Source organism: Acomys minous, assembly GCF_964271855.1.
Source record: "Acomys minous genome assembly, chromosome: 9".
NCBI classification, from domain to species: domain Eukaryota; kingdom Metazoa; phylum Chordata; class Mammalia; order Rodentia; family Muridae; genus Acomys; species Acomys minous.
This window is the reverse complement of record NC_140490.1, coordinates 117262227-117289857: the sequence shown is the minus strand read 5'-3', so window position 1 is coordinate 117289857 and position 27631 is coordinate 117262227. Positions and strand designations below refer to the sequence as shown.

The window sequence follows — 27631 nt, the reverse complement described above, 5'->3', positions numbered from 1 at the left end:
CAGTGATACTCACCCACCAAATGGGGTTCATATGCAAATACAATGAAAAGATATCTGAATGACCGTTCTTCATCCTGAGTTGAATCTGTCAGAGACTGGACATGAAGTATGTTAACATGTATACAACCCAGAATAAACACAGTCTTCCTGTATCCATCTGCAGAGAAGAACTGAGACGGTTACAATAGTACTAAATTTGTATTTCCTTCCTAAACAATACATAAAACGAAAACCTTCAATTTCATAGCACTGTGCATGTGTTATCTTCTTCCACTTCCAATATTTCACATGCACTAGGCCAAATGTGATTTCTTCCAATGTCTTTCTCTCTTCGTTTTACATTTGATGCCATCCTTTTCCTCATTGCCAAGATTTACTCACGACTCCGGGAAGAACATTTCCCAATTATTTCTATATTCTGCTCAAAACAGCATCCAGTATATTAGTTTATGTGATGCGCCTTTCCCAATGGAGCAGAAACTGTAAAGAGAAACACATAAACCTTCACACCTTTAAAGTCACTCCATCTTTAGGACATGTGCCTGGAAAAGCAACCATTTATCATGGCACTCGATTCAAATTGGGGGAGTAGCTACTCTCAAGACTTCACCTGCACGCACAAACATGTGGCCCCATTTTTTTTAGAATGGCCAACAGTCCACCAGTTTTCAGCTTTACTCTGAGGTCTGGCATCAGGTACTGTCAGTAGAGTGCCTCCATCCCCTTCCATTGGCCTCGCATCTGCTGGTAAGTGATACAGCCTTCCTACACACTAACCTGGGCAGACACCGCAAGGCTTCTCTCCGATAGCCTTCCCTCAAACAGTATCATCTGCATCTAGTCTTATTGGTCAAGCACTTCAGAAGATTAGTCCAGACTTAGATGGGGAAGGAAAAAGAGCCAATCGTGTAGTATTTGGACTGTCAAACTCACCTAGAAAAGAAATATGAGCGATGGGGAAAGAAACCAGGTATCTAGTAATAAAATAACTCCTTGTGACATGCTGTTATACCCATAGATTAGCATATCACTGAGCATTCATCTGGAAGCTTCTTGCAATAGATAGCCATTGACACAGAGATCCACAATTTCACAAAAAGAGTGAGAGTCTTTGGAGCACTGAGGCATAAATGGAATATTTTTATCAAACTTCTCTCCTCAGGACTCAGAACTCTATGGGGATGAGGAGGCAGAACATGAAGAAATGGGGAGGGATATATGGAACATTTTTGGAGGCAAAATACAGAAGGAAAAATTTGTAATTAAAGTTTAATTTCAAAAATAAAAATATTAGAAACATATTGAATGAAAACAAAAGGTTTTTGTTGGCAACAAATGTAATTTTATATACTTCTGTTGTGAATATGGAATGTCAGCAATTCAGAGAAATGTTAACACTAAATGCAGAATAAGACATGTACTTTTTGACCCAATGGTCCCATATCTTACAAATATATACTGAGAAATATCTGTGTAATATATGCACACAGAACTATTTCTAATAGCAAAAAGTATAACAATTTAATTTCATCTTTCTTCTTCTATCTTTTGATTTTTTGTTTTGCTTTGTTTTGTTTTTTTCGAGACAGAGTTTTCTCTGTGTAGCCTTTGCTGTCCTAGACTCACTTTGTAGACCAGTCTGGCCTCTAACTCATATTGATCCACCTGCCTCTGCCTCCCAAGCGCTGGGATTAAAGGTGTGCACCACCACACCTGGCTAATTTCATCTTGACTCTAACAAGGCAACTTAAAAAAAAATAGCGACCATAGATGAAACTAGACACATAGCAAATTAATTTTTTCCTGTTGTTGACTTTAAACTATTATATTTTATTCTTTCCTTCTTTTTAAAATGTGTTTTTAATTTATATGTCACATTACATCCCTATAGAGGCCTTCTCCCTCCTCCTCGCCCAGCCTCTCCCTCAAGCCCTCTTGTCTTAGAAAAGGGAAGCCCCCGGCAACCTACCCCAGCAAGTCAAGTCTCGTTAGGACTGAGCTCCTCCTCCTCCACTACGGACAGGCAAAGTTTGAGGGCCTGGAGAGAAAGGGGAAACTGAGGGTAGAAGAACCACTGATACAAACTGGAGACCTGCAACAGGGTACAGGCTACAGGCAGCATATGGGGACGTCTCCTAGCTGCGATAGGGGAAATGAAGACTAAGGAGGCTGCCTTCTACCTGAGGAAAACCTAAGGACAGCCCAGTTATGGCGAACTGATCCAGAACAGGCAAGAAAGTCCATCTCACAGACAGCATCTGCTTAACTTACTAGGAACCCACATGAAGATGAAACTGCCTGTTGGTTACATATGTGTAGGAGGTCTAGGTCCAGTCTGTGCATGCTCTTTGGTTGATGCCTCCATCTCTGTGAGCCCCGAGGGGCCTAGCTTAGTTGATTCTGTTGGTCTTCTTGCAGTGTTCTTGGTCCCTCTTGGTCCCTCTATCCTTCTCTCTCACTTTTCCACAGGACCATTGAGCTCCACCTAAAGCTTGGCTGTGAGCCTCAGCTGCAGGGTGGGGTCTCTCAGAGGACTGTGATGCTAGGTTCCTGACTGCAAACACAGCAGTCCTTAATGGTGTCAGGGGTTGGCTTTCTCCCACGGGGTGAGTCCCAGTTTGGGCCAGGCATTGGTTGGCCATTCCCTCAGTCTCTACTACCTTTATCTCTGCACATCTTATAGGCACAGCAAATTTTAGTTCAAAGGATTTTTAGGTGCATTAGTGTCCCTACACACACACACACACACACACACACACACACACACACACACACACACCACACACCTGGCACCGCTATAGGCCCTGCCTGGCTAGAAGGTGGCCTCCTCAGTCTCCTGTCCCCTGCTGCTAGGAGGCTCAGCTAGAGACACCTCCATATCCTCCCTGTAGCCTCCCCTGTTGCTTGTCTCAGTGATGGCCCTCCCTTCTGTTTCCTTTTTCTTGCTAGGCCCTCAGACCTCCCCTCCCCACCCTCCCCAGACGTGTAACCCACTTTGTTCCCTTCCCACCCCCTTTCCTATCCAGCTCCTTCTGTACTTCCTCTTCCACCGTCTATTCTATTTCCCCACCTGAGTGAGGCCTCCCTCGGGCCCTCCTTGTTACTTAGCTTTTTCTCGGGGGGGGGGGCATGATTTTTTATCCTGTAATAAATGGTCAATATCTGCTTCTACACGAGTACATACCATCTGTGTCTTTCTGGGTCTAGATTACGTTGCTTAGGAGGATCCATTCTAGTTCCATCCATTTGCCTACAAATTTCACAACGCCCTTGTCTTTAATAGTGTAAATGAACCACAGTTTCTTTATCCATTCTTTGCTTGAGAGACATCGAGGTTGTTTCCAGTTTCTGGGTACTATGAATAAAGCTGCTATGAACATAGTTGAGCAAATGCCCCTGTGGTATGGTGCCACATCTTTTGGGTATGTGCCAGAATGGGTGTAGCTGGGTCTTGAGGTAGTACTATTTCCAATATTCTGAGAAAGGGCCAGATTAATTTCCAAAGTGGTGGTAAAAACAGTAAACACCAGGAGCTGAGTGCAGCTGGTCAGGATGATCATGGATGTGCAGCTCACCATCTTTGCCAACATCCTGGGCATGTAGGCTTTACTCCTTGTGGTTCTTAATCACTACATAGCAGTCAACAACAATCCAAAGAAGCAGGAATAAGAGCAGCGTTTTCTCTGCTACAGGGATCCAGGGCAGATTCCGGGACAGGATGGAGTGTGGGGGACCAGCCCTAGCCTTCCAGATGTTGTGAGAGTCCTTGGTGAATGGGAGAAGCTCAAAATCAACACTCGAGTCAGGCAGTTTGGTCCAAGCTGACAGACAGGCAGTGTTCTCAGTAGCTGCTGGCAGGCAGACATACAAGTAAACAGGCAGACAAGCAAGCATAGCACAGAACACAAACTTCAGTTCTTTAGTTTTTTAGGGAAGTAACGTCGGTTATTTCACATGACAGTTGCATACAATTCTGCAGAATTTCAGCCTCATCTAAATTTCAGCAAAGAGAAGCAAGCTCCATGTCTATGCCCCGCTAACTCCAAAAGCAAGCACATCATTTTATTTCTTATTAACTTCAATGTTTGAAGTCTTCAGGCAGCTTTGGTTTTGGCTGAAGGGCACAGCCTTTGCGGTTTCCTTTCAACTAAACATTAGTACTCTTGGGCTATTTTTGTGTAGATATAGTAGACATCACATCAAATTGCGGTTAACCTTTCAAGCTCAGCTTGATGCCTAGCTGGGCATCTTTCACAGAATCCTTGAGTGCAGCAAAATGAAGCTGCAGCCCTAAGTGCTTCGGCTCTAATATATTCTTTAAGAGTCCTAATCTTTTCTTCTTTAGTGTTACAATCCTATGCTTTGCTATCTGTAGCAGCTAATCTTTCCATAAAAGTCAAGTCGTTACCCCAAGATTCTCTGCTCACCACTCCGCTCTTGGTTTACGCCTTCTTCAGAATCCACCCAAGCCTTCTCTTTAAAGTTCCAAGTCACGGGCATTACTTTTTTTTTTTTTTATTCAATCAAAAGTTCATCCCTAGGAATTTCTTTCCTCAATGCCTCATTCTTTTCATATGCCATTTGTAAATCATAAATCATTGAAAAATTTAGCAAGGGATAATTCTTATATTTTCCCCCAAATTATAGCTGCTTGATCATTAGAAACAGTCTTATCCTTAAGCACGTATTGCTGGCCAGGCACTGTTGCCTGATTTTGGCAGAACATCTAGATTTCTGTGCTCAGGGATTTTGGAGAAGGAAGAACATGGGAGGGCAGTCCATCAAGACAAGGAGAGAGGAGAGCAGAGAGAAAGAAACCATATGAAAGTCACAGGTGATGTCACAATAAGTGACGAGCTCGGGTCAGCAGGGATCGGATAACTAGTGTCCATGCAGGGTGATCTGGAGGAGACCTCAAGCTCGGAGCTTTGTCAGGTGAGTTGCATGGCCTCCATTCCTGGGCCTCTCCTACCCATCACAGCACACAAGCAACTACTTCTGGATTTTTTGAAGCACCTTTTATGTCCTCAAAGTCTTCCTTAACCTTATGGAACAAGAAGCTGTTACTGAATAAGGCTCAGTATAGGGGCTGCTTTCTTTTCTACTTCCTCCCCCAATACAAAAATATAGATATAAAAAGAATAAATATCAAAAGAGAGCTTATGTAGGAGTCATTTTCAGCAATGTACGAAGGAAACAGTCTAAGACACATATAGAAGTCAAAATTATGTTTGAAACTTTAACCTGTTCATTCACTCAGTTAACAAACATTTACTAAATGCCTACAAAGAAATTTAGTGCCTGTCAGATACTTTGGAAATGAGTAAGCAATAAGCACGGGGAGCTCCTGAATGCTTACAGCATACTAAAAATAAATTAATGTGATAAAGAAAAAAACAAAATATAAGATAGAGTAGTATTTAAAAACACAGACTTAAGTTCTAGTCATCTTCCTTAGGTAAGTAAGAATTTTTTAAAATTTTAATTGATTAATTTTGTTAGTTTAAAATTGTACCCACATATAATGTATTCTGGCTACTCTCCTTGCCCAATCCTGTCTTAATTCCTTTTCATCCCTTTCAACAGCCCCCAGCCCTGCCAATCCTTTTGCCAGATTTAAGACTTTTGTTATTGTGTGATGAATCAGATAGTTTTTCAACGGTCATCCATGTGACAACTGGATGGAAAATATATATTGAAGCATGATGATGTCACTAATGGGTGTATGACAGAAGAATATGATTTCTCTATTTCCTGAATAGCCCAGCATTGAGGTACACGGTCTCTTCAGTTCTTCCTCCATTTGTGCCTAACTGTTGATTCGGCCATTGTTATGCACACAGAAAACAGGTGTTTATAGCTGCCGTGAATCTGTGCTTGAAACAGCCGTGCCCTGCCCAGAAGATGCTTCACAGCTCTTTTATTTGCTGGGTCATATATTCCTTCCTCCCTCTCTATATCATGCTTTGAAAGTATATGTTAGTTTTCTGAATAGGGTCTTATCTTCCAGTTCTGCTGGACAACAAAGGAATGGCAGCAGCCTGTGGTGACTGGCAGGGAAGGCTCCAGCTCCTCCCTGACCAACAACCCAATAGCGTGCATCTCTCCCGTAGAACTGATGGGTTTTTTTTTAATAACCCATGGCTACTGGGAGCAGCTTTTTCCAGCTATATGGGCTATCTTCCTCTAAATACCCTTTTAAAAATATATGTTATATCTGTGAATTTTGTTAGAAAACACTGGGTTTCCATCTGGCTCATTCATACCCTCTTCATTTTGGTTTCCCCACTACCTCATCTGAAAATGTCCCAAGTACTGTCGGGTCTGAGGGTCACAAGTTAGGATTCTATACAAGGAGGAAGTTACAGCTGCCCCCTGGAGTTTCAGTTATAGGAGAGAACTGAAAGCACAAAAAGGGCACAGAAGGCAGATGGCAACTGAGAAAGGACAATGAGAAAATATCAGGAAGAATTGGTAGAAAGTTAAACCTATCATGAGAAAGAATTGTATTAATCAATATTAGTATGAAACGACATAGTTTGCTTCCCTGTATCTTTTGGTGATTCTGTCTTGAACAGTATTTGAATTGTTGATAATTTGAAAGACAGCTGCTGAGACCAAAATAATCCCTAAGTTCTAATATGCCTAGTTTAACAATGCATCCTCAAATACATAAAGGAAAGAAAGTGAGAAGGCAGAAATACAAGTACTAAATGAAATATATTACCCTTGGAAACCACAAGTTATGAAATGGGATGCTTAAAAAATATGTCATTCTTAAATCAATAAGTTTTATATGATATTATCTATTGTTGCCATGTCTTTCCGAATAGAATGATTAATAAAATACCAGAATATGACCTCCACCAAAATAATTTCTGCTATTCATTGCTTAATGCTTAGAAGATATATGGGGAAAATAAATTCCTACATCTTGTACATACGTGAAATTATTGTTTCTATCCTCCTTATTGCCTGTAGTATATTTTTTCATTTTTAAAAATAATTCAAGCTTGATAGTCTGCCTGCTTTGGATTTTCCTTAGAACAATTTGCTTTTAACAAGAAACTATTCTACATTTTTAAAACTGTGAAAGGTAGAAAAAAAGAGAGGAAAAATGGGGACGAAAACGCACGACATGGATGCACTGGATAAAAACACAAAAACATTGCCCCTTGGAGACTTACTTAGTCTGGTCCATAGGCCTCTTGTCAGTAGCTAGTAATTTAGTGATGATCCCACAGAATCCCTGACAATCTCCAGAGATCTGCTTGAAGAACCTTTTTCATAACACCTACACTTGCCTTACTTGGGTCCACTCATGACTCCAGGGATGCAGTTCAAATGTCCAGTGCATTCCAAGCACTTCCGCAGCTGCCCAAACTTACTCAGGATGCTTGGATTACTTACATGACTGCCGTCACTGTGTCCTACACCACCTTTCCAATCTCCACATTTTCCTTCTCACAGAGCAAGGTGACTCTCACCCTTCACGTTCTCCAGGAAGAGAACATTTTCAAATGCCCTGAAATTACAACACTAACAAAGAGGATGTGCTAGATCCTGTATACATTATCACACAGCTCAGATACCATACATAGCCTTTTCTTCTCCTCCTTCTTCTCCTTCTTCTCCTTCTTCTCCTTCTCCTGTTTCTCCTCCTCCCCCTCTTCTTCTTCCTCCTCCTCTTCCTCCTCCTCCTCCTCCTTCTTCACCACCAATATTCTATAGATGCATCACTCATTCTGGTCAATTTCTGCCCTCTAAAATGTAATAAGATTTTACAAAGGGAAAAAACATAACATAAATTAGGATTTGTAAGAAAATATGAGGCATAATACTTCCACATGTAGCATATAAATATTGCAGTGCAATTTACCCATAGAAATACCTAAGTTACCAGAAAGCTTTGCAAATTTGAAAAAGAAACTTAAAAGGCCACATGCTTTTTAAATTCCTTTCCTGAATCCTCAAGTATGTAAATGAGGCAAGAAGTGAAAACAGTAGGTCAGGTCCCCACTTGTCTCGAAATGTTATCACAGTTTAACAGAATAAAAAAGGGACATGCTTGTGATATGTTAATGATTTCAGACTGTGAAGTGTGTGTGTTTCCAGACCTAGGCAAAGCTCATTAAAGCCTTAAGTCTAAGAAAAAAAGTTCACTTTGGTCTCTCATGTGACTTGGAATTTTCTTTACCCATTCTGTGTCCTGTCCCCCCCCACACACACACACACATACTTTTTATCCCATTTATTTAATTAATCATATTAAAGCCTGATCCCAGCCCTTCTCTGCTCCAATTCCCACCTTTATGACCCTTTCCCCATACTCCTCTCTCCTTCTTCTAGAGAAACTGAGGGCCGCAGGGGGTACCAACCCTCACTGGCACCTCAGGTCACAGCAGTACTAAGCATATCCTCTAACGCTGAGGCCAGACAAGGCAGCACAGCGAGGGGAAAGGGATCCAAAGCCATGATGCAACAGTCAGAGACAGCCCCTGCTCCCATTGCTAGGAGACCCACATTATGGCCAAGTTTCACATCTGCTGCGCCTGTATAGGGGCTTAGGTATAGCCCATGCCCAGTCTTTGCCTGGTGGTCCAGTCTCTGTGAGCACTCATGGGACTTGGCCAGCTCCCTCTGTATGTCTTCCTGTGGTATCCCTGACCACTCTTTCTCTCTAGATTTCACACACACACACACACACACACACACACACACACACACACACACCTTTTTTCTACATAACTCCTCTAGCTTGACTCATTGCTGGGTTGTGGGTCTCTATTTCCATCAGCTGCTGGATGAAACCTCTGAAAAGACAGTCATGCTAGGCTCCTGTCTGCAAGCATAGCAGAGTATCATCAATAGTGTCAGGGTTTGGCTTTCTTCCGTGGGGTGCATCTTAAGTTGGGCCAGTCATTGGTTTGCCATTCCTTTGATCTTTGTTCCATCTTCATCTCTACACTTCTAGTAGGCAAGACAATTTTTATAATTTCTTTGTACATCTTGATCATAGCCCCATCCCTGCTCTCTTTCAGACCCACACTTCCTCTCTCCCCTCCCCTATTCCTCAGAAAAGGGGAGCTGCCCTTCCTACGAACCCCAGTTTATCAAGTCATGTCAAGCCTGAGTGTACTCATCCTTGGCCTGGAAAGGCAGTCCCATCAGGGGAAAGTGATAAAAAGGCTGGCATCAGAGTCGATATCAGAGACAGCCCCTGCTCCCTTTACTAGTGGTCCCCCATGAAGCCGTTGTCTATATCTATATAGGGGGCTAGGTTCAGTCCACGCATGGTCTTTGGTTGCTGGCTCAGTCTCAGCGATCCCCTCTGGGCACTGGTTACTAGGTTCTGATGGCCTTCTTCTGGAGCCCCTGTCACCTTGGTGTCCTTTTCTCCTTCTCCTCTCTTCTCCATAAAACTTTGCTGCCAGGTCCACCTGCGGCACAGCCAGCAGCAGTGAGCTTCAAACTGTCTCCTGAGCTCCACTGAATGTCCTACTGTTCTTCCTGCCCTTCCCACGAAGGCCTGGTGGCACCAGAAACATCCAACCAACCCCAGTGACAATCAGATGGCTACAGGACAGCATAAGAACACAATCAACAATCGCTAGGGCAGTTGTTGTACCACCAGATCCCAGATGTCCTACTACAATAAAGCCCTGGCTGTCCTAACACAGCCGAAGCACAAAAGGATGACCTCAAAATCATCTTATAAAGGTAATAAAGACTTTAGTAAATAAATTCCTTAAATAAATACAGGGAAATACAGTCAAACAGGTAAAGAAAATAAACAAAATCTTCAAAACCTGAAAATGAAACTAGTAGCAAAAAAGAAAACATAAAGTGAGGGAATCACCACCAACAGAATAAAGAAATGAAAGAATAGTAGACATAGAAGACACAATTGAAGAAACTAGTACATCGGTTGATGAAAATGTTAAATCTAAAAAGCTCCTGACACAAAAAATATGCAAGAAATCTGGGACACTACAAAAACACCAAGCCTAAGAGTAATAGGAATAGAAGAAGAGACTCCCAGCTCCAAGGCCCAGAAAAATATTTCCAACAAAAGCATAGAAGAAAAATTCCCCAACCTAAAGAAACTGATGAACATAAACTACAAGAAGCTCCCATAACACCAAATAGATTTGACCAGAAAAGAAAATCCTCCTGCCACATGATAATCAAAATGTACTACATGTGCTGAGTGTACATTTAACTCAAACTGTACTGAACAAAGAAAGGATATTAAAAGCAGCAGTCATCAGAATTGTACCTGACTTCTCAACAGAGACTCTAAAAGCCAGAAGGGTGTGGGCAGATGCCTTTCAGACTCCAAGAGACCACTGATGTCAGCCCAAACTACTATACTGAGCAAAACTTTTAATTACTATAGCTAGCGAAAACAAGATATTGTAAAAAGATCAATTTAAACAATTTCTATCTATACATGCAGCCCTACAAAAGATACTAGAAGGGAAAGTTTAACCCAAGGAGGTTGACTACACCCAAAATACACCAACAGTATAACTTAGTTTCAGCATGTAAGTATATAACATGACTTAAGAAGTAAAGCAATTCTAAAATGATACTTACATAGATGCAAGCAGTACACTGACTATATTTACCCACATTCTTCTTCTCCTTCCACCTCTCCCCTATTAGACCGCTTTGTTTTCAGGTAGTTTTACTTCTAGTTTGATGCCATAAATATATCAATTAGTTTATCTGTGTAGGATTCAAAATGAGAGAAAAGATGTAACACTCCATTTCAGAGCCTGAAATAATTTGCTTTAATAGAATGATCTCCAATTATATTCATTTTACTAGAAATGATATAGTTTCACTCCTTCTGTGGCTAAATAAAATTTTATTCTGTATATAGTGTACATTCTGCTATCCATTCCTGCATTGGCAGACACCTAGGCTGTTTTCATAACTTAGCAAATATGAATTGTGCTTCAGTCAACACCCATGTACAAATATATTTGCATACATTTATATTTATATATTGCTTATATACTATATAACATTTATATTTATTTATAAATATATGTATATGTATATTGTTTGTATGTATACATATATGTTTATATATGTTTATAAATATATGTATATTGTAGATGTACTATAGAGGTGTAGATTCAGCTGCTCTTCTACTGGGGCTGTCTTAGCTAGGTACAAATGTTACTGCTAATCATGACTCATTTGTCTCACTGTTATTTACAAATCAATAAAATGCTCCTCTTAGGTATCCAACACTAGCAGCTGCTCTCAATTGCTGTTTATCTGAATATGTTCTTTTGTTTGTGTGGGTGCCTAAGTTTCTAAGTTGCAGTTCCATGCATGTCACATATTTTCTGCTAAGACTTACTTCTGCTAAGAATCCCTAATCTGATTAGGGATTCAAAACCATATTATAAATAAAGTGACATTTGAACTTGGTTTTGAGAGATGGATGGTTTTTACCAACAAGATTTCTAGATGCAGAGGCAAAAGATTTTGTGACGGTTAAAACCCGTGTAAAGGAGGGCAAGCAGTCTTCCTACAGAATGCTAACTCACAAAATGAAATTTAATATTCACTATTCATTAAATAATAATTGTTATTCATTAAATAATCATTAAGTATAATTATTTAATGAGAATAAAAATGAATTATGAAAGTAAACTTTAAAAGTCTGACAAATAACACACATCACAAAATCAAAATATGGTACCGTATTGATACGGTACATATCATAACATAATATAATATAAAATACAGCAGATTTTTTGATAAATACTCTTTGATCATTTTGTGACACTGATTTTAAAATATCATACACAAAAATGGAAATACATTTCACTCTTCTACTGATATGGCTCTTCAAAATTGTTTGACATTATGTTACAGAAAGTGTGTTTTTGTTTCTCAACTCCTTATATTTAATGCCAAATAAACTTTTATGGAATCTGTAAAATCTGGAGAAATATTTACTCAAATTACTTCTTTTAAGAAACTGACTCATTTTCGAAGATGGTGGTGAAAAGTGAGGACCTTGTCTAAAAGTCAGAGTTATTGAATCTGGGAAACGGACTCATTTTAATAAATCAGCACCAAGCTCCCCATCACTGCAGTGGGACAATGCCGCAGTTCAGAAGGAACAAACTTCCAAAACACTGTGGTCCCTAAATACAGGACAGAACACAGACACCCTGGGGGAACAGAGTGTCTGCGGGAGGCTGCTGCTGTGGCTTCAGGCAGCTGCAAACAGCAGTGAGCTATGGATTGTGGTCAATGGCGAGCAGTGGCAACCGGCACAGGCCCCGGAGGCTCAGCCCAGCAAAGCAGGTAAGCTAACAAACAGGCCACTTTCCAAACACAGACTTGAGGGCCCCTCAGTCTAAACAATTGGGGAAGATAAAAAGAAGCCCCCAAGGCCAGACCCACTTCCCACCTTGGCTGGTCTTACCACGTGATTGGGAACCACAAACTCTGAGCACACTGCACTCTTTTGAGTACTGGAGTGGTTTGGTTGCCCTGTGGGAACAAAGGATTAACACAGTATAAGCCACACAGCATGTGGCATTCAAGCTACACTATTCTACTGTGTGGCTGACTCCTCAGAGGAGAACAAGCAGCCAGAGGAACCTTACAAAATCAAGGATCCTAGGTGGCAGAGCTTGAACGAATATCGATACAGGAAGACAGTGTCTGCCAAGCCAGTATAGGAAGCAGCTGCCTTCCAAAGGTACTCACCCTGGTGACTGCCAGCTTAGGAAGCCCAAGCCCTTACCGGATGCCTGACAGGAAGAGTAAAAGGACAAATAACAAAAACCAGGACATTATGGCTCCACCAGAAAGCCCAGACATCAACAGATAACTTAACACAGTGGAATCCCAGGAAAATGACCTTGAAACTATACTTATACAGTTATTTGAGAATTCTAAAGAGGAAATGAACAGATCCTTCCAAGAATTCGAGGAAAAAACTAACAAACAAATAGAGGCTATCCAGGAGAAACAAAAAACTACAATTAAACAGGTGAAGGAAATGAATAAAACAGTTCAAGACTTGAAAACAGAATTAGACAACATTTTTAAAAATCTCAAATTGAGAAAACCCTTGAAATGGAACAATCATAACCAACAAAATGCAACATATGGAGGAGAAACTCTCAGGGGCTAAAGATACAATGGAAGAAATTGATACATCTCTCAAAGAAAAAATTAAAACAAAAAAGTTTGTGGCACAAGGCATCCAAGAAATTAAGGACCTCATAAGAAGACACAATCTCAGGATTATAAGAGTAAATGAAAAGAAATATGTGAAGTCCTAAAGACCAGAAAATGTTTTTAATAAAATCATAGAAGAAAATGTCCCCAACCTAAAGATGGAGATACCCTTGAACATACAAGAGGCTTACAGAACACCAAATAGTATAGACCAGAAAAGAAATTCCTCCCACCACATAATAATCAAAACATTAAATCTGCAGAACAAAGAAAGGATATTAAAAACAGCAAGAGAAAGAGGCCAAGTAACATATACATCAGAATTACATCTAACTTCTCAGCAGAGACCATGAAAGCCAGAAAGGCCTAGGACTGATTCATGAAGACACTAAGAGACCAGAGATGCCAACCCAGACTACTATATCCAGCAAGAATTTCAATCACCATAGATGGAGAAAAGAATATATTCCGTGACAAAACCAAATTTAAACAATATCTATGCATCAACCCAGCCATACAGAAGATATTAGGAGGAAAACTTCATTGCAGTGAGGTCAACCACACCCACAAAAATGCAGCATACAGATAATCTCACATCAGCAAAACCAAAATAGACACTGCCACACACAATCACCACCAACTCCACAATAAAAGGATCCAATAACCATTGGTTACTAATATCTCTCACCATCAATGGCCTCAACTACCCAGTAAAAGTACATAGGCTAACAAAATGGATGCAAAACAAGATCTGTCATTATGCTGCATTCAAGAAACACATCTCACAACAAAGATAGACATTACCTGAGAGTAAAGGGCTGGAAAAAGATTTTCCAAGCAAATGGACCCAGGAAACAAATGCGAGTATCCATTCTAATATCTGATAAAGTAGACTTTCAAGTAAAATTGATCAAGAAAGATAGAGAAGGACACTTGTTCTCATCAAAGGCAAAATCTACCAAGAGGACAGTACTATCCTGAATATCTATGCACCCATAACTTGAGCATGTGCATTCGTAAAAGAAATAATTTTAAAGTTTAAATCACTTATTGACCCCCAACAATATAATAGTGAGAGACCTTAACACTCTACTGTCACCAATGGCAGACCTTCAAGGCAGAAATTAAATAGAGAAATAATCAAGCTAACAGAGGTCATCAATCAAATGGACCTAACAGCTATCCACAGAACTTTTTGTCCAAATAGAAAAGAATATAACTTCTTCTCAGCTCCACATGAAACCTTCTCCAAAATTGACTATATAATTGGTCACAAAACAAGCCTCAATAGGTACAAAAATTGATATAATCCCCTGCATCTTATCAGAACACCATGGTCTAAAGCTGAGCATCAACACAATAGAATTAACAAAAAGTCTATAAACACATAGAAACTGAACAATGTTCTACTCAATGACAACAGGGTCAGGGATGAAATAAAGAAAGAAAAGAAAGACTTCCTAGAATTCAATGAAAATGAAGGTACAACATATCCAAAGCTTTGGGACACAATGACAGCAGTGCTAAAAGGAGAGTTCATAGCACTAGGTGTTTTCATAAAGAAATTGGAGACATCACATACAAGCAAATTAATGGAATTCCTGAAAACTCTAGGAAAAAATGAAGCAGATACACTGAAGAGGAGTAGATGGCTGGAAATAATCAAACCCAGGTTTGAAATCAACAAATTAGAAACAAAGAAAATAATTCAAATAATCAATGAAACCAAGAACAGGTTCTTTGAAAAAATCAGGAAGATAGACAAACCCTTAGCCAAACCAACTAACAGGCAAAGGGAGAGTACCCAAATTAACAAAATCAGAAATGAAAAGGGAGACATAACAACAGATACTGGGGAAAACCAAAGAATCATTAGGTCTTACTTCAAAAGCCTATCTGCCACAAAATTTGAAAATCTAAGAGATATGGACAATTTCCTTGATAAATTCCACTTACCAAAGTTGAATCTAGATAAGGCAAACAAATTAAACAGACCTACATCCTCTAAGGAAATAGAAGCAGTCATCAAAAGTCTCCCATCCAAATGAATTCAGTGCAGAATTCTACCAGACCTTCAAAGAGGAACTAATACCAATACTCCTCAAACTATTCCACAAAATAGAAACAGAATGAACACTACCAAACTCATTCTAAGAAGCCACAGTCACTTTGATACCTAAGATACACAAAGATCCAACAAAGAAAGAGAATTTGAGACCAAGTTCCATTATAAACAAAGATGCAAAGATACTCAATAAAATTCTGGCAAACAGAATCAAAGATCACATAAAAATCTTATCTATCATGACCAAGTAGGCTTCATAGCAGGCATGCAGGTGTGATTCAATATACAGAAATCCACCTATGTAATCAACCATATAAAGAAACTGAAGAAAAAACACATGATGCTATCTTTAGATTCTGAAAGGGCATTTGACAAAATCCAACACCCTTTCATGTACAAAGTCTTAAAGAGATCATGGATATAAGGCACATACCTAAATATAGAAATGACAATATACTGCGACCCTATAGACAATATCAAACGAAATGGAGAGAAACTTAAATCAATTCCAGTGAAATCAGGGACATGACAAGACTATCCATTCTCTCCATTTCTCTTCAAGATAGTACTTGAAATTCTAGATAGTACAATAAGACAGCTAAAGGAGATCAAGGGGATACAAATAGGAAAGGAAAAAGTTAAAGTTTTTTTTTTTTGGAGATGATATGATAGTATACATCAATGACCCACTAAAATTCTACCAAGGAATTCCTATAGATGATAAACACCTTCAGCAAAGTAGCTGGATACAAAATAAGGTCAAAAAAGTCTGTAGCCTTCCTGTACACTAATGGAAATCAATCTGAGAAAGAAATTAGGGAAACCACACCCTTCACAATAGCCACAAATAATATAAAGTATCTTGGTGTAGCTCTAACCGAGCAAGTGAAAGAATTATATGAAAAAGCTCTGCAGAAGGAAATTGAAGGAGATCTCCCATGTTCATGGATTGGGAGTATCAATATAGTAAAACTGGCCATCCTACCAGAAGCAGTCTACAGATTCAATGCAATCCTATCAAAATACCTACACAATTCTTTACTAACATTAAAGGATAAGTTCTCAACTTCACATGGAAAAACAAAAAACCCAGGATAGCTAAAACAATCTTATACAATAATATATCTTCTGGAGGAATCTCCACCCCTGATATCAAGTTGTGCTATAGAGCAACATTAATAAAAACAGCATCATGCTGGCATACAAATAGGCCAGTTGACCAATGGAATTTAACTGAAGACCCAGAAATACCTCTCCACACCTATGGTCATTTGATTTTTGACAAAGAAGCCAAAACCATAAAATGTAAAAAAAAAAAGACAGCATCTTCAGTGTATGGTGCTGGTCTAACTGGATGTCTACTTGTTAAAAAAATGCAAATGGATCCTTATTTATCACCCTGTACAAAATTCAAGTACATATCGTTATTTCAAATTCTGTATAGTGCTAGGATTTGATCTACACATGCATGCCTACTTGTAGCTAGGAATGTGCAGCAGTCTCAGTTTGTTTGAGCGCTTGTATTCATTATGTTGTTCTAAACAAACGATAACAAAAGGCTGTGAACTCACATTTTAGTCAGCACAACCCAACTAAGTAACAGATGACAAACTAGTTTGACACTGTTTATGCCAAAGAGTAAAAACACAACACAGAAAAACAAAAGACATCACATAGAGAGAAGAAATCCCTAAAATGTCTCAGCACAACCACCAGTATCTGCAGTAAAAATAACATATTTCAGAGGGATTTGAGATACAGTGTGTAATAAACAACTTGGCACCTTAAACACACACAAGAAACAATGCTTGGCTCTGACCTCTTTCACCAAATATGTCAGATTCTGGCAGTTTTACAACAGAGAAGGGATACTGGATCCATATTCCAGTTCACAATTAAAACTCTCAAAGCAAAATCAGGCACTTCTTAATACTCTCCAATTTTTCTCTATTATTATTTGAAATCAAGCCTTCTTGCAAAAGAAAAAAACAGACAATTCTTTGCAGATAACTGCAGCTGAATAATCTGATAATTATTCACTTCTGCTTAAAGCGAGGTTGTAAATAGCACTTCAAATAACTGTAGCACTGACTTGATTTTTAATCAATGAAAACTGACATTTGTTGAAAAGCCCTTCTGAATAACTACCCTACATTCTTACTATTAAAGCAGATTCAACAGAAAATCAATACAAATGATATTAATTACATCGTATTCTCATCATATATTAATAGGTTCAGAAACAAAATATTAAATTTATGGAGTCAGTGTAATGTTTATGTGCATCTTTGTGATGGAAGCAAGCTTAACTTTAGTTTCTCCATTGCAGTGCTTTGTCCTTCTATTCTTGGGAACCCTGAGTTTGGTAAGAGCTTAGGAGACCAGATATTGGATTTATGATTGGGATTCTCATTAGACTACCTAGAGTGTAAGCAAAGGTGACTTTCTCATGCTAAGTGACACGAGTTGCATTATTAAAGAGTCATAACCTACTATTGATTCTTTTGCTAATTGAAATATCTATGTTTTCCATGACAAGCTTACATTAAGCAAAAGAATGCTACCCTGTAGCTATGCACTGAGATCTACTATTATTATCAGTGTGTCTACTAAATAATGGAGCATGTACAGTCAGCAGCCTGGGCACAGGACAGCATAATTTCTCTGGACTTCATCTGCAGGACTGAGCTCAAGACCGTTGCGTCTTTACACACATGTTCATCTTGAACTCTAGCTGTTAATTTGAATTATAAAACAGAAGCAGCATCTAATTTCCTAATTGTGGGACCTTTTTAAGTTCTAAAATTTTTTCAAGGGTCATTTTTCTTTTTCATTTAAAAAAAATACTAATGTTTCTTCCAGCTGATTTGGAATGAATGAGACCTTTGTAGGGGCCCAAATAAAATTGTGGAAAACTGTTAAACAAGCTAGGAATAACATTTGTGGTCTAGTTTCTAAATGTTGAGAAAAATCCAGACTGTATGGGACAGTCTGAAATGCTGGACCAACTGGGAGCTGTCCTGGGAGCTGTCCTGTTCTGATGAGGAACAGCAACTGAAGCACTTGGTGCTGGAACATGAAGGATGCAGAATGTCTGCGCCCAGCATGCTGAGAGGAATGAATCCTGTCAGGTCTGATCCAGCATCAGCATCTGGTTCTTTTGTCCTGAAAATACATTTTTTTTCCTCACAAGCATTACTCAGTCCTAAAATTATAAATTTATGAGGTATGCATGATGCACAGACAATTACGCTGGTTCTCTGCTCTTTGTATGAGCAGAAGAAAAGGTATCTATAAATCTTCATTCATACCGTACAAAGAATGTATCTAATAATAAATCATAGGAATACTGTAGCCAACAGGAAGTACTGTATATGCATAGACATTCATGTCTCAGTCTCAGAGCTATTCCCATGGATAGCACCCCACTTCCCTTACAGGGGTTTAGGTGGGTTTTTGGTCGCTTTCTCTAGTGATAGATGTTTATTTTCATTGGGAGTCGGTTATAAGACATTATTGGTCTCATTTAGAGAGAAAATAAGGTTGGACTTAGGGGTGTCTCTCTTTCCTTTATCTTTATTTCTTAGGTTTGGAGATAGGGGTTGAAAAGAAAGAAGGGGGAATATAGAACTATATAGGGACAACAGGACAAACAAGTAGCTCAGTGAATCTACTCCTCAGTGTAAGGCCTTAATTGATACTAACAAGGTTATTTTTAATTCATTGGTGTATAATTTTGTATATAGATCCAAAATAAGTTTAATATTAGATACATTTGTATAGAATTCATATTTAAGATTACTCTTCACATACATTATATATACTTCTACTCTAATGTATGGTATTGTACCCATATAACTCAATTATAATACAAGGTTTACTTCCAATACTTTGAAAGTGGTATGCAGGCTGTTTATGATAAGTAAGTTATACAAATTAATTTTTAGTTGATCAAATCATGGCCATATCAATTACTAGTCTATTTTTATCACAAGAATATACATCCTAGGTAACAGATAGATATGATTCTATAGAAAGATAAGTTAAAATAGTTAGATAAAGACTTCAAAAACCTCAGAGACATATGGAATATGGCATTTAAAGGTGGTTTTATTGTTGTAAAGATTCATTGACAATGAGACAGGTTAACTCCTGGCAACACACAGCCTACCTCAAAGAAGATGATGAACATCAAAGGACCTCCTTATGGACTTGGCTTCAAATGTGGCAAACAAGCCACTGGGCAAAAGATTCTCATTTCTACCACAGACAGAATTCTGCCTAAAAATGGGCAAGCTTTGATGCAGGCAGAGTCAAAGACCAAACTCTGGCAAGACAGAGTAAGGAAGTCCTCAATAGTTCCTGGCTCACAAATATATCTGCCAGATATACTGGGCCAAAAGGCTGATGATGATGCTCCAATGTATAAAGAGATATTGGTGACTGTTCAGGCAGCAAACTGTCTCTGTCATCTTCTCGTTTGGGAAGCTGCTAACCTGCACTCCCTGGATTCTCAGGTAGTTAATTTTATTCCTTCTCAAGTCTCTGATGAGGTTGAAGACCAGCTGGCTTCGTTTTACAGTTAAGCTTAGTTGTTTATAGGTTAAGATGTTTTAGGTCTAGATAGATGTTTTGAGTTGATAATGATGAGATATGATAGATATTGATATACATTCAGAATTTTAGACATACCAAGATTGGAATGATGTTTTTTTTCAAGGATGTCAAATACAAATAGCCAAAACACTATGAACATAACATTTATATGATTCCTGATTGTTTCGTGGTTCTTCTTGCTGTAATATAGTTTCTCATATATGTGTGAATAATATAAATGTATATTTAAAAAATTAAAAATTCACTAAAAACATGCCTTTGATGAAAATAAAATAAGAACATGAATGCAAATTGCTAATCACAGTTCCTAATATGCCCTATGCTCTCAATCAGTGTTATTTCATACTGAATTAGTATGATTAAGGGTCTTTCTTTGGCCATGTACACCAGTCATGAAAACAAAAGGAGAAAACAGAAAGTTGTGGTTTGGACTAACAGGTGGCAAGAGTCAGATTGTTGTTATAATGAAAAATAATCCGAAATGTTCCATTTTACCAAGAATGACTCAGGAGCCAGATGCTGAGGCAAAAACCTGCTATTTTTGAGAGGCAGAGAAAGCACTCAGCTGACCTTCTTCCTCAGTCAACATCCCAGAAGGAAAATAGCCCTTCCTACTCAGCTTATGTCCCAGAAGGAAAAAGCCCTTTCTCCTTCCCCATGATGTCTTAGATACCCTTCAACTCAGTGTTCCTCCTTTCTACGTCATCTGCACCTCGTCCTCTCCCGATGGTTGTTTCCCCATCTTCATTTCCTGCCAATCTGGTTCTTGCTCTGCCTCTTGACCTAAGGTTCACTTTATTTAATCTTGTTTGGAGAAAGCTCTTGGATTAAAGGTTTGTGCTAGGGCTGAACCACACCACAAATACTTGTTAACAGCAAACACAAAGTTCTAGAATCAATGAATGAGCCATACCACTAATAGAAATAAGTTTTTACAGTTCATCTTGGGGTTCACAATGGGATCAAATATCCATCTAAAATGCTAGAAAACCACATCAAACAAAAAAATTTTAAGATGCTGACATACAAGCAGTACATGACAGGAAAACTGAGAGGCTCGAACCAATTAGGTGATTGCTGCTCACCAAGGCTACTTCCTTGAAAGAGGCTTCCAGGCCGTGCTGAAGGGAAGCACAGTCAGGCAGAACCAGAAATGCTCAGAAGTGAGGAGATGGAATTGAGAGTCCCTGAGAGCAAGACGCTGGAAACCGAGGAGTAAAGTAAGAGATACTCTGACTGTGTGGAGATCCACACCTATCTCTGTGGAGGTTCAACCAGCTGTAAGTCCACCATGCCACGTATAAGCAGGGACTCACCCAGGCAGGGAAGAACTAACCCTGAGGACTAGAAGGAAGAGAAACTGAACCCTGGCAGGGTTAAGAACGTGGCTTCTCCCCACCCCACTCTATCACCTTCAGACAGACGAGAAATGCACATGGTCTATGAGGCTTTAGAGAAGGTGTTCAGAACAGTAAAATTAACTCCATATTAACCACTGCTCTGGAGTTAGCTAACAAAATTTAAAACAACTTACAGTGGTCCCAAACAACACTCAAGGTCTGTAGGAATAAAATTCCACTCAAGGCCAATATGATAATAGTAACATTAGGTATGCCAAAAATTCTATAAAACGAAAGTCATAAAGACTAAGAAAATCCAATTAATTCAGAGAAGACATGTTAGAACTAGCAGATAATGTCACAAAATAGGTTGCATGCTTTTAAAAAAAATTGGTCAGTCAGATGATGCAGAGGGTAGAGGTGCTTGCCCCTAAGCCTGGTCACGTGAACTTCATCTCCAGAGCACACATGATAATAAATTGCTGATGCCAGACTCGTACAAAATGTTCTTTCACTTCCATATGTACTGTGTATCAGTGACATAAACATGTACAGAGAGAGAGAGAGAGAGAGAGAGAGAGAGAGAGAGAGAGAGAGAGAGAGAGAGCAACTATTTTAAAGTTTTAATAGTAAGACAGCTAGAAGAAAGAGACTAAGAAGATCCAAATGTTGTCTCTAGAAACAAAAACAATACTTTTCTTTTCAAATTAGACCAACTAAGCCAGCAAACCTAACTGGAACTGTAAAGAAAACAACACATCCAGGCACATCCTACTCAACTGAATGGCTACTGGCAAAAAACACTGACGCGCAGAGCATTCTTGGAAGCTCTTCTTCATTATGTCACAAGTATATAGTGAGTCTGTATGGAACAGACAGATTTGTTGATGCCATAGTCATCACTAAGACTGGAAAGGAATATCTAGAGAGGGGAAAAAGAGAGAGAAAGAGAGGGAAGGAAAAAATAGCTCTCACGGAAGGTAAACCTAATGGCAGAGATGTCTCTACAGAAGCCTTTATAAAACCACCCTTGCACTTATCAGTCTCACCAAAAGGATACCTCCAAGGCCTGAGAGTGCAGCATGATGCGCTCAGCACAAAGAGGGTTCCGTGCACACAGATTCAGGCATTACTTCAGCTGTTCTGTGTCCAGCTTCTTAACAGATCTTCTTCTCAGGCTTTCATTGCTGGATTATGGGGATCCATAGCTTTTTTCATTATGTAGATCCTCTCTTTGGTTACTGCATTTTCTCCTGGTAAGTTACATTTCCAAAGCTCAGAAGATTAATCTTTACCAAGGAAAGATTATCATTTTGTGCTAACAAAGTAAAATTAGAGCTTGGTCATGAAACTGTAGAGATGACCACTCATTTACCTAAAATACTTGTGTCTTAACTCTAAATAATAGTAAGTAAACAAAACTCCCAGTAAATCGGTGGTTCTCAACCTTCCTATGGTGATACCCAACCATGAGATTATTTTGTTGTTACTTCATAACTGAAATTTTGCTAGTTATGAAGAGAAATGTAAATATCTGATATTCGGCATGTTTGATATGAGAGCTTCTATGGGTTGTGAACAACAGGTGAGAACAGCTGTAGTAACAAACATATTTTAGAACTTTCTTGGTTTATCCTTACACTTCATTCCACATATACTTAAAAATTGTTGCAACTAATGTTAAAATACTGAGAATGTGGTTTAATTTTTTTCTTTCTTTATCAGTGAATATTTTTGAATAAATAAAATAACAATACCAGAACAAAAAACAAGTTATAAAATATAAAACCCTTGTTCTAAGTCAGCTCAATACTACTTGAAACAAAATTCAGACTTGAGATCACAGAGGTATGATTATATGTTTATTTTCAAGCAATTTTTATAGCATTTTAACCTTAAATAATATTATCAGCATGGAATCTAAAACCATACTCTAAAATATAAAGTGAGAAAATTAGTTTTCACTAGCACTAGACTGAGCCTGTGGTGTTTAGAAAACTGGTATCAATCCTTCCATCCCTCAACTCTTCCATAAAACTTTTAGCTCATCGCCCAGAGTCCAGCTGTAAGTCCCAGTTTCTGTCCTGTTACCCTGCTGGGTGAAGTCTCTCAGAGGCAAATATCCAAGGATAAGTGAGTATATACCTTGTATGCCTTTCAGGGCGTGGGTTACCTAACTTAGGATGATCTTTTCTAGTTCCATCCATTTGTCTGCAAATTTCAAGATTTCCTTGTTTTTGATAGCTTAATACTATTCCATTGTGTAAATGTACCAGTTTCTTTATCCATTCTTCAGTTGAGAGACATATAGTTGTTCCCAGATTCTGGCTATTCTGAACAAAGCTGCTATGAACATAGTTGAGCTAATGGTGAAGCATCTTTTGGGTATACGCCCAGAGGTGGTTTAACTGGATCTTGCAGTAGCACTATTCCCAATTTTCTGAGAAAGTACAAGATTGATTTCCAAAGTGGTTGTACAAGTTTGCCCTCCCACCAGCAATGGATAAATGCTCCCCTTTCTCCATATCCTCACCAGCATGTGCTGTCACTTGAGTTTTAGCCATTCTGATAAGTTTTTAAAGAAACCAAAATTTCACTATGTGTTGCAGTCAACAAAGCTGAAAGGAGCTGGCATTCCATAGAGTTCTTTTGACATCAAACATGGAGTTGGAGAATTAAGAGTTTGCTGGGTTGGTTTTATTCTTGCTTTGTTCCAGAATTTTCTCACTATTTCCTTTTCCTCCTTAAGGTAATGATACTGTATATTCTGTGATATTGTGCGTTGTAAGTATGTGATCTGATTTTTAACTTGGTTTTAAATAGAGTTACAATTAAGAGATTTCCCTGAATCTCAGAAAAGACATTGGACTTGGAAGCAATCTTGAGGCTAAAATACTTGGGGACTTTTAAAGTTTGTCTGAATGATTTTTTTTTTCATTTTGAATTATGATATGACTAAAAGGCTGTGTGGGCCATGGAGTGGAATGTGTGGGCTTGAAGAAGAATGGCCCCCATAGGCTCATATATTTGAATGCTTGGCCAACAGAGTGTGGCACTATTTGAGAGATAAGAGCTGTGACCTTTCTGAGGGAAGTGTGTCACTAGTGTGGGATTTGAGATCTCAGGGGTTTAAGACGCCTGTCTTGAGCAGCTCTCTCTTCTCGCTGCCTCTGGATCCTGACGTGGAACTCTTGGCTGCTTTTCATCTAGTATCATGCTTGTCTGAGTGCTGCCACGCTCCCAGCCATGACGATATTGGAATAAATCTCTGAAACTGTGAGCAAGCCCCACTTAAATGCTTTCTTTTATAAGAGTTTCAGACACTAGCCCAAGGGACATGTCCGATGAAAGTCTTGACCTACCAGGAAAGTGGGATAGATGTGAAGACATCCTTTTGAGGCTCTAGGTGAGATAAATGTGGGAGAATGGAGAAATAGAAGGATCCAGAGAGTCCTAGAAACCTACAAGTAGAACATTATGACAGGCAGATCTGGGCCCAGGGGTTCTGCACAAACTATGGCACCAAACAAGGACAATACACGCAGTAAACATTGAACCCCTACCCAGATTTAGCCAAGGGACAGGTCATTCTCTACAGATGAGTGAAGAGTAGGGACTGACTTTCACATGAACTCTGGTGTCCCATATTTGATCACGTTCCCTTGATGGGGAGGCCCAGTAGCACTCAGGGGAAGGATAGCAGGCTACCAAGAAGAGACTTGATACCCTATGAGCATATACAGGGGGAGGAGGTCCCCCTCAGGAACAGTCATAGGGGAGGGGAGTAAGGGGAAAGTGGGAGAAAGGGAAGAATGGGAGGATACAGGAATGGAATAACAACTAGATGTAATATGAATGAATTAATAAATAAATAAATTTTTAAAAAAAGAGTTTCTGTGCACAGAGTACCTCTTCACAGCAAAAAAAAAAAAACCATTAACTAAGATACATGCCCTTGTTAGAAAGTTTTAGTTAAGTGTTTAAAAATATTTATACATACTTTCATTCTTTTCCAACAGTGCTTTTCTATTTAATTTTTTAAAATATTTTAAGACTTTAGTACTAATAAATATAGATATTTTTTAAATGCTAGTAACTCAAAGTTGGCCGTTATTGTTTTAAAATCAAAACTTGTTGCTTAGAAACAAACCTTTTAAGTTGCCAAAATAGTTAAATCTCAAAGAAAATTTATTAAAAAGTTATAAACTATCAACAGTATTTAGCACCATTACACAGGTTTTATCAAGCCAAGAAAGAAGAGCTTGAATCTCTGGCTTTCGATTTCACAGTTATTAGATTTATTAACATTAAGAAATAGCTTGTGTCATTTACATCTGGGTGTCAGTAATGCTAGCATTCTATTGCAACCTTGGACAAGACTTGCATCTGTATAATTGTCCAGTTTCGCATGAATACATAGTTGGTTAAGACACCTGGGCAGCATGGGAAAGGGTCATAAAGGGCCTTACAGAAATGCTTACGGTGCTAATAATCCTAGGTGTTCTTAGAAATTGTGAAGACCATCCCACAGGGAGCTCTTGGGAGGAAGCCAGGGCACAGCAGCTGGCACCGGCTTAGAGGTCTCTTCAGCATACACCTCAATGCTGGTTCTTGTCACTCCACATGGTATCCCTGTGGCAAGCAATGATCACCTCACATTCTGTAGATTATCATTCAAAGTGATTTCTCAAGTGTACTCGTTTGGTGATAATTTGAGAGCTATAGACAGATAGCAAGGAAAAGGCACAGAGGTACAACTGGGGGAAATGGGGGATGAATTGATGATAGGTCTCTGGAAGCCCCTCACCCCTTTGCTAAACCTTGCTCTTCCCTTTCCTTGCCTGCAGGGTAAAATGATTCAGCTGCTGTTAATGGCTAGGAGAATCTGGGGTCCGCGTCAGCCACCTTGTTTTCCCATGCTATGTTCTCGTCATCAACAATGACATCACCTTGAGGTTCTCATCCTCTAGTTCTGTTTTGTCCTTGAGAGGGAGGTGGAGCCAGTTTCTGGACTTTGCCATAAGACACAGAAGAGTTCTGGACCAGAGGTGTGAAGGGGAGACACTGGCCATGTGCATACGTAAGACAGATCAAGTGGCCCCTTCCTGCCAAGGACTGTGCTACCTTCCTCAGCCACACATAGCATGTAGAGGGCTTTTAGCCAGTGGTAGTGTCTGAAGTTCCACCGTCAGAACCCAAATCATCTTTTACTCGTTTTTAAACAGGCAATCACAGAGCACGTTTTGTCCAGACAGTTGCATTAAGCTCACTGCATTTATGAAGATAAAATAATGTTAAAGAAACCAGCCCTCATATTTCACAATCAACTGAGGAAAACTTAGACATTTACTTTAAACATTATAGAAATGGGTCTCATGAATAAGACCATTTTAATGAATAGCCTTGACTTTTTTTTCCCAAAGGAAATGGTTTTGTTTTTAATGGGTTTGCTCCATTTTTATTATTCTGTTTTCTGAACATAGTTCTACCAGTGTTTGCCTTTTGCCATGTCTAAAAATGGCATATGCAACAGAACAAAGACATAAAATGGCGCCAATTACTGTCAATCAGTCCCAGGTGTCCTGATGTTCTGCTTTCCGGCAACTGTGAAGCTTATTAGAGTTCCTCAAGTCTATGGTAAGGTAAAGACGTGGTGGTGCTAACAAGCAACAAGAGAAAGCAGACCTGCCCATCCTAACACACACACACACACACACACACACACACACACACACACACCGGCCATTGAAAACATACTGGTGAGCCCACAGTACACTGAATCACTTGAAAGTAGAAAGGGAAGGGTTGTGGCAACAAACTGGATTTTATGGACTGAAGAAAAATGAGAACACAAACTTAGGTGAGCAGGGAAGGTAAGGAGATCTGGAAAGAGCTTAAGATGAGGGGATGGGTATGATCAAAATACATTGTATGGAGTTTTCAAAGAATTAATTTTTAAAATTAAGATTTCAGAGAGAATTGGGAGTGAGATGCCATCAGAACTATGCAAGTACACAGCTCCCACAGCCCACAGAACATGCTGAAATGCAATGTCTGGGTTCCGCAACTCCACCAAGGGGCGTTAACTGCTCATTCTAGAAGCTCCACATCAACATCACTTCCCACTATACTTTTCACGTACAGAGCTGTATGCCTAATGTGTGACTGTGACTTGGCATCATGTTGCCATTTGGTGTTGTTAAATGCTTACAACCCTGTGGTGCAAATGTTTACTAAACACACAGCATCAAAAAGGCATTGACCTGCCAGGAACAACTCAATTTAACCTGTTTCCAAAAACCCATATATTGTTTGAAAAACATGTTAGACAATGCCTTATAAATATAAGCCTGAAGTCAAGTCAAGCCTTTGTTTATGTCATGTAAAA

At 39.1% G+C, this 27631-nt stretch overlaps 1 long non-coding RNA gene across 2 annotated transcripts; it reads left to right on the top strand.

The window, feature by feature from the left end:
* The first annotated feature begins 3221 nt into the window (after positions 1-3221).
* On the top strand, positions 3222-26789 carry LOC311605452. Of its 2 annotated transcripts, XR_014781957.1 has the most exons (4): positions 4896-4935; positions 23288-23376; positions 24556-24649; positions 26091-26789. It is a non-coding gene; the product is annotated as an uncharacterized lncRNA (long non-coding RNA). The 2 variants fall into 2 exon arrangements; XR_014781956.1 differs by lacking the exon at positions 24556-24649 and having other exon boundaries at positions 3222-4935.
* Positions 26790-27631: the final 842 nt, after the last annotated feature.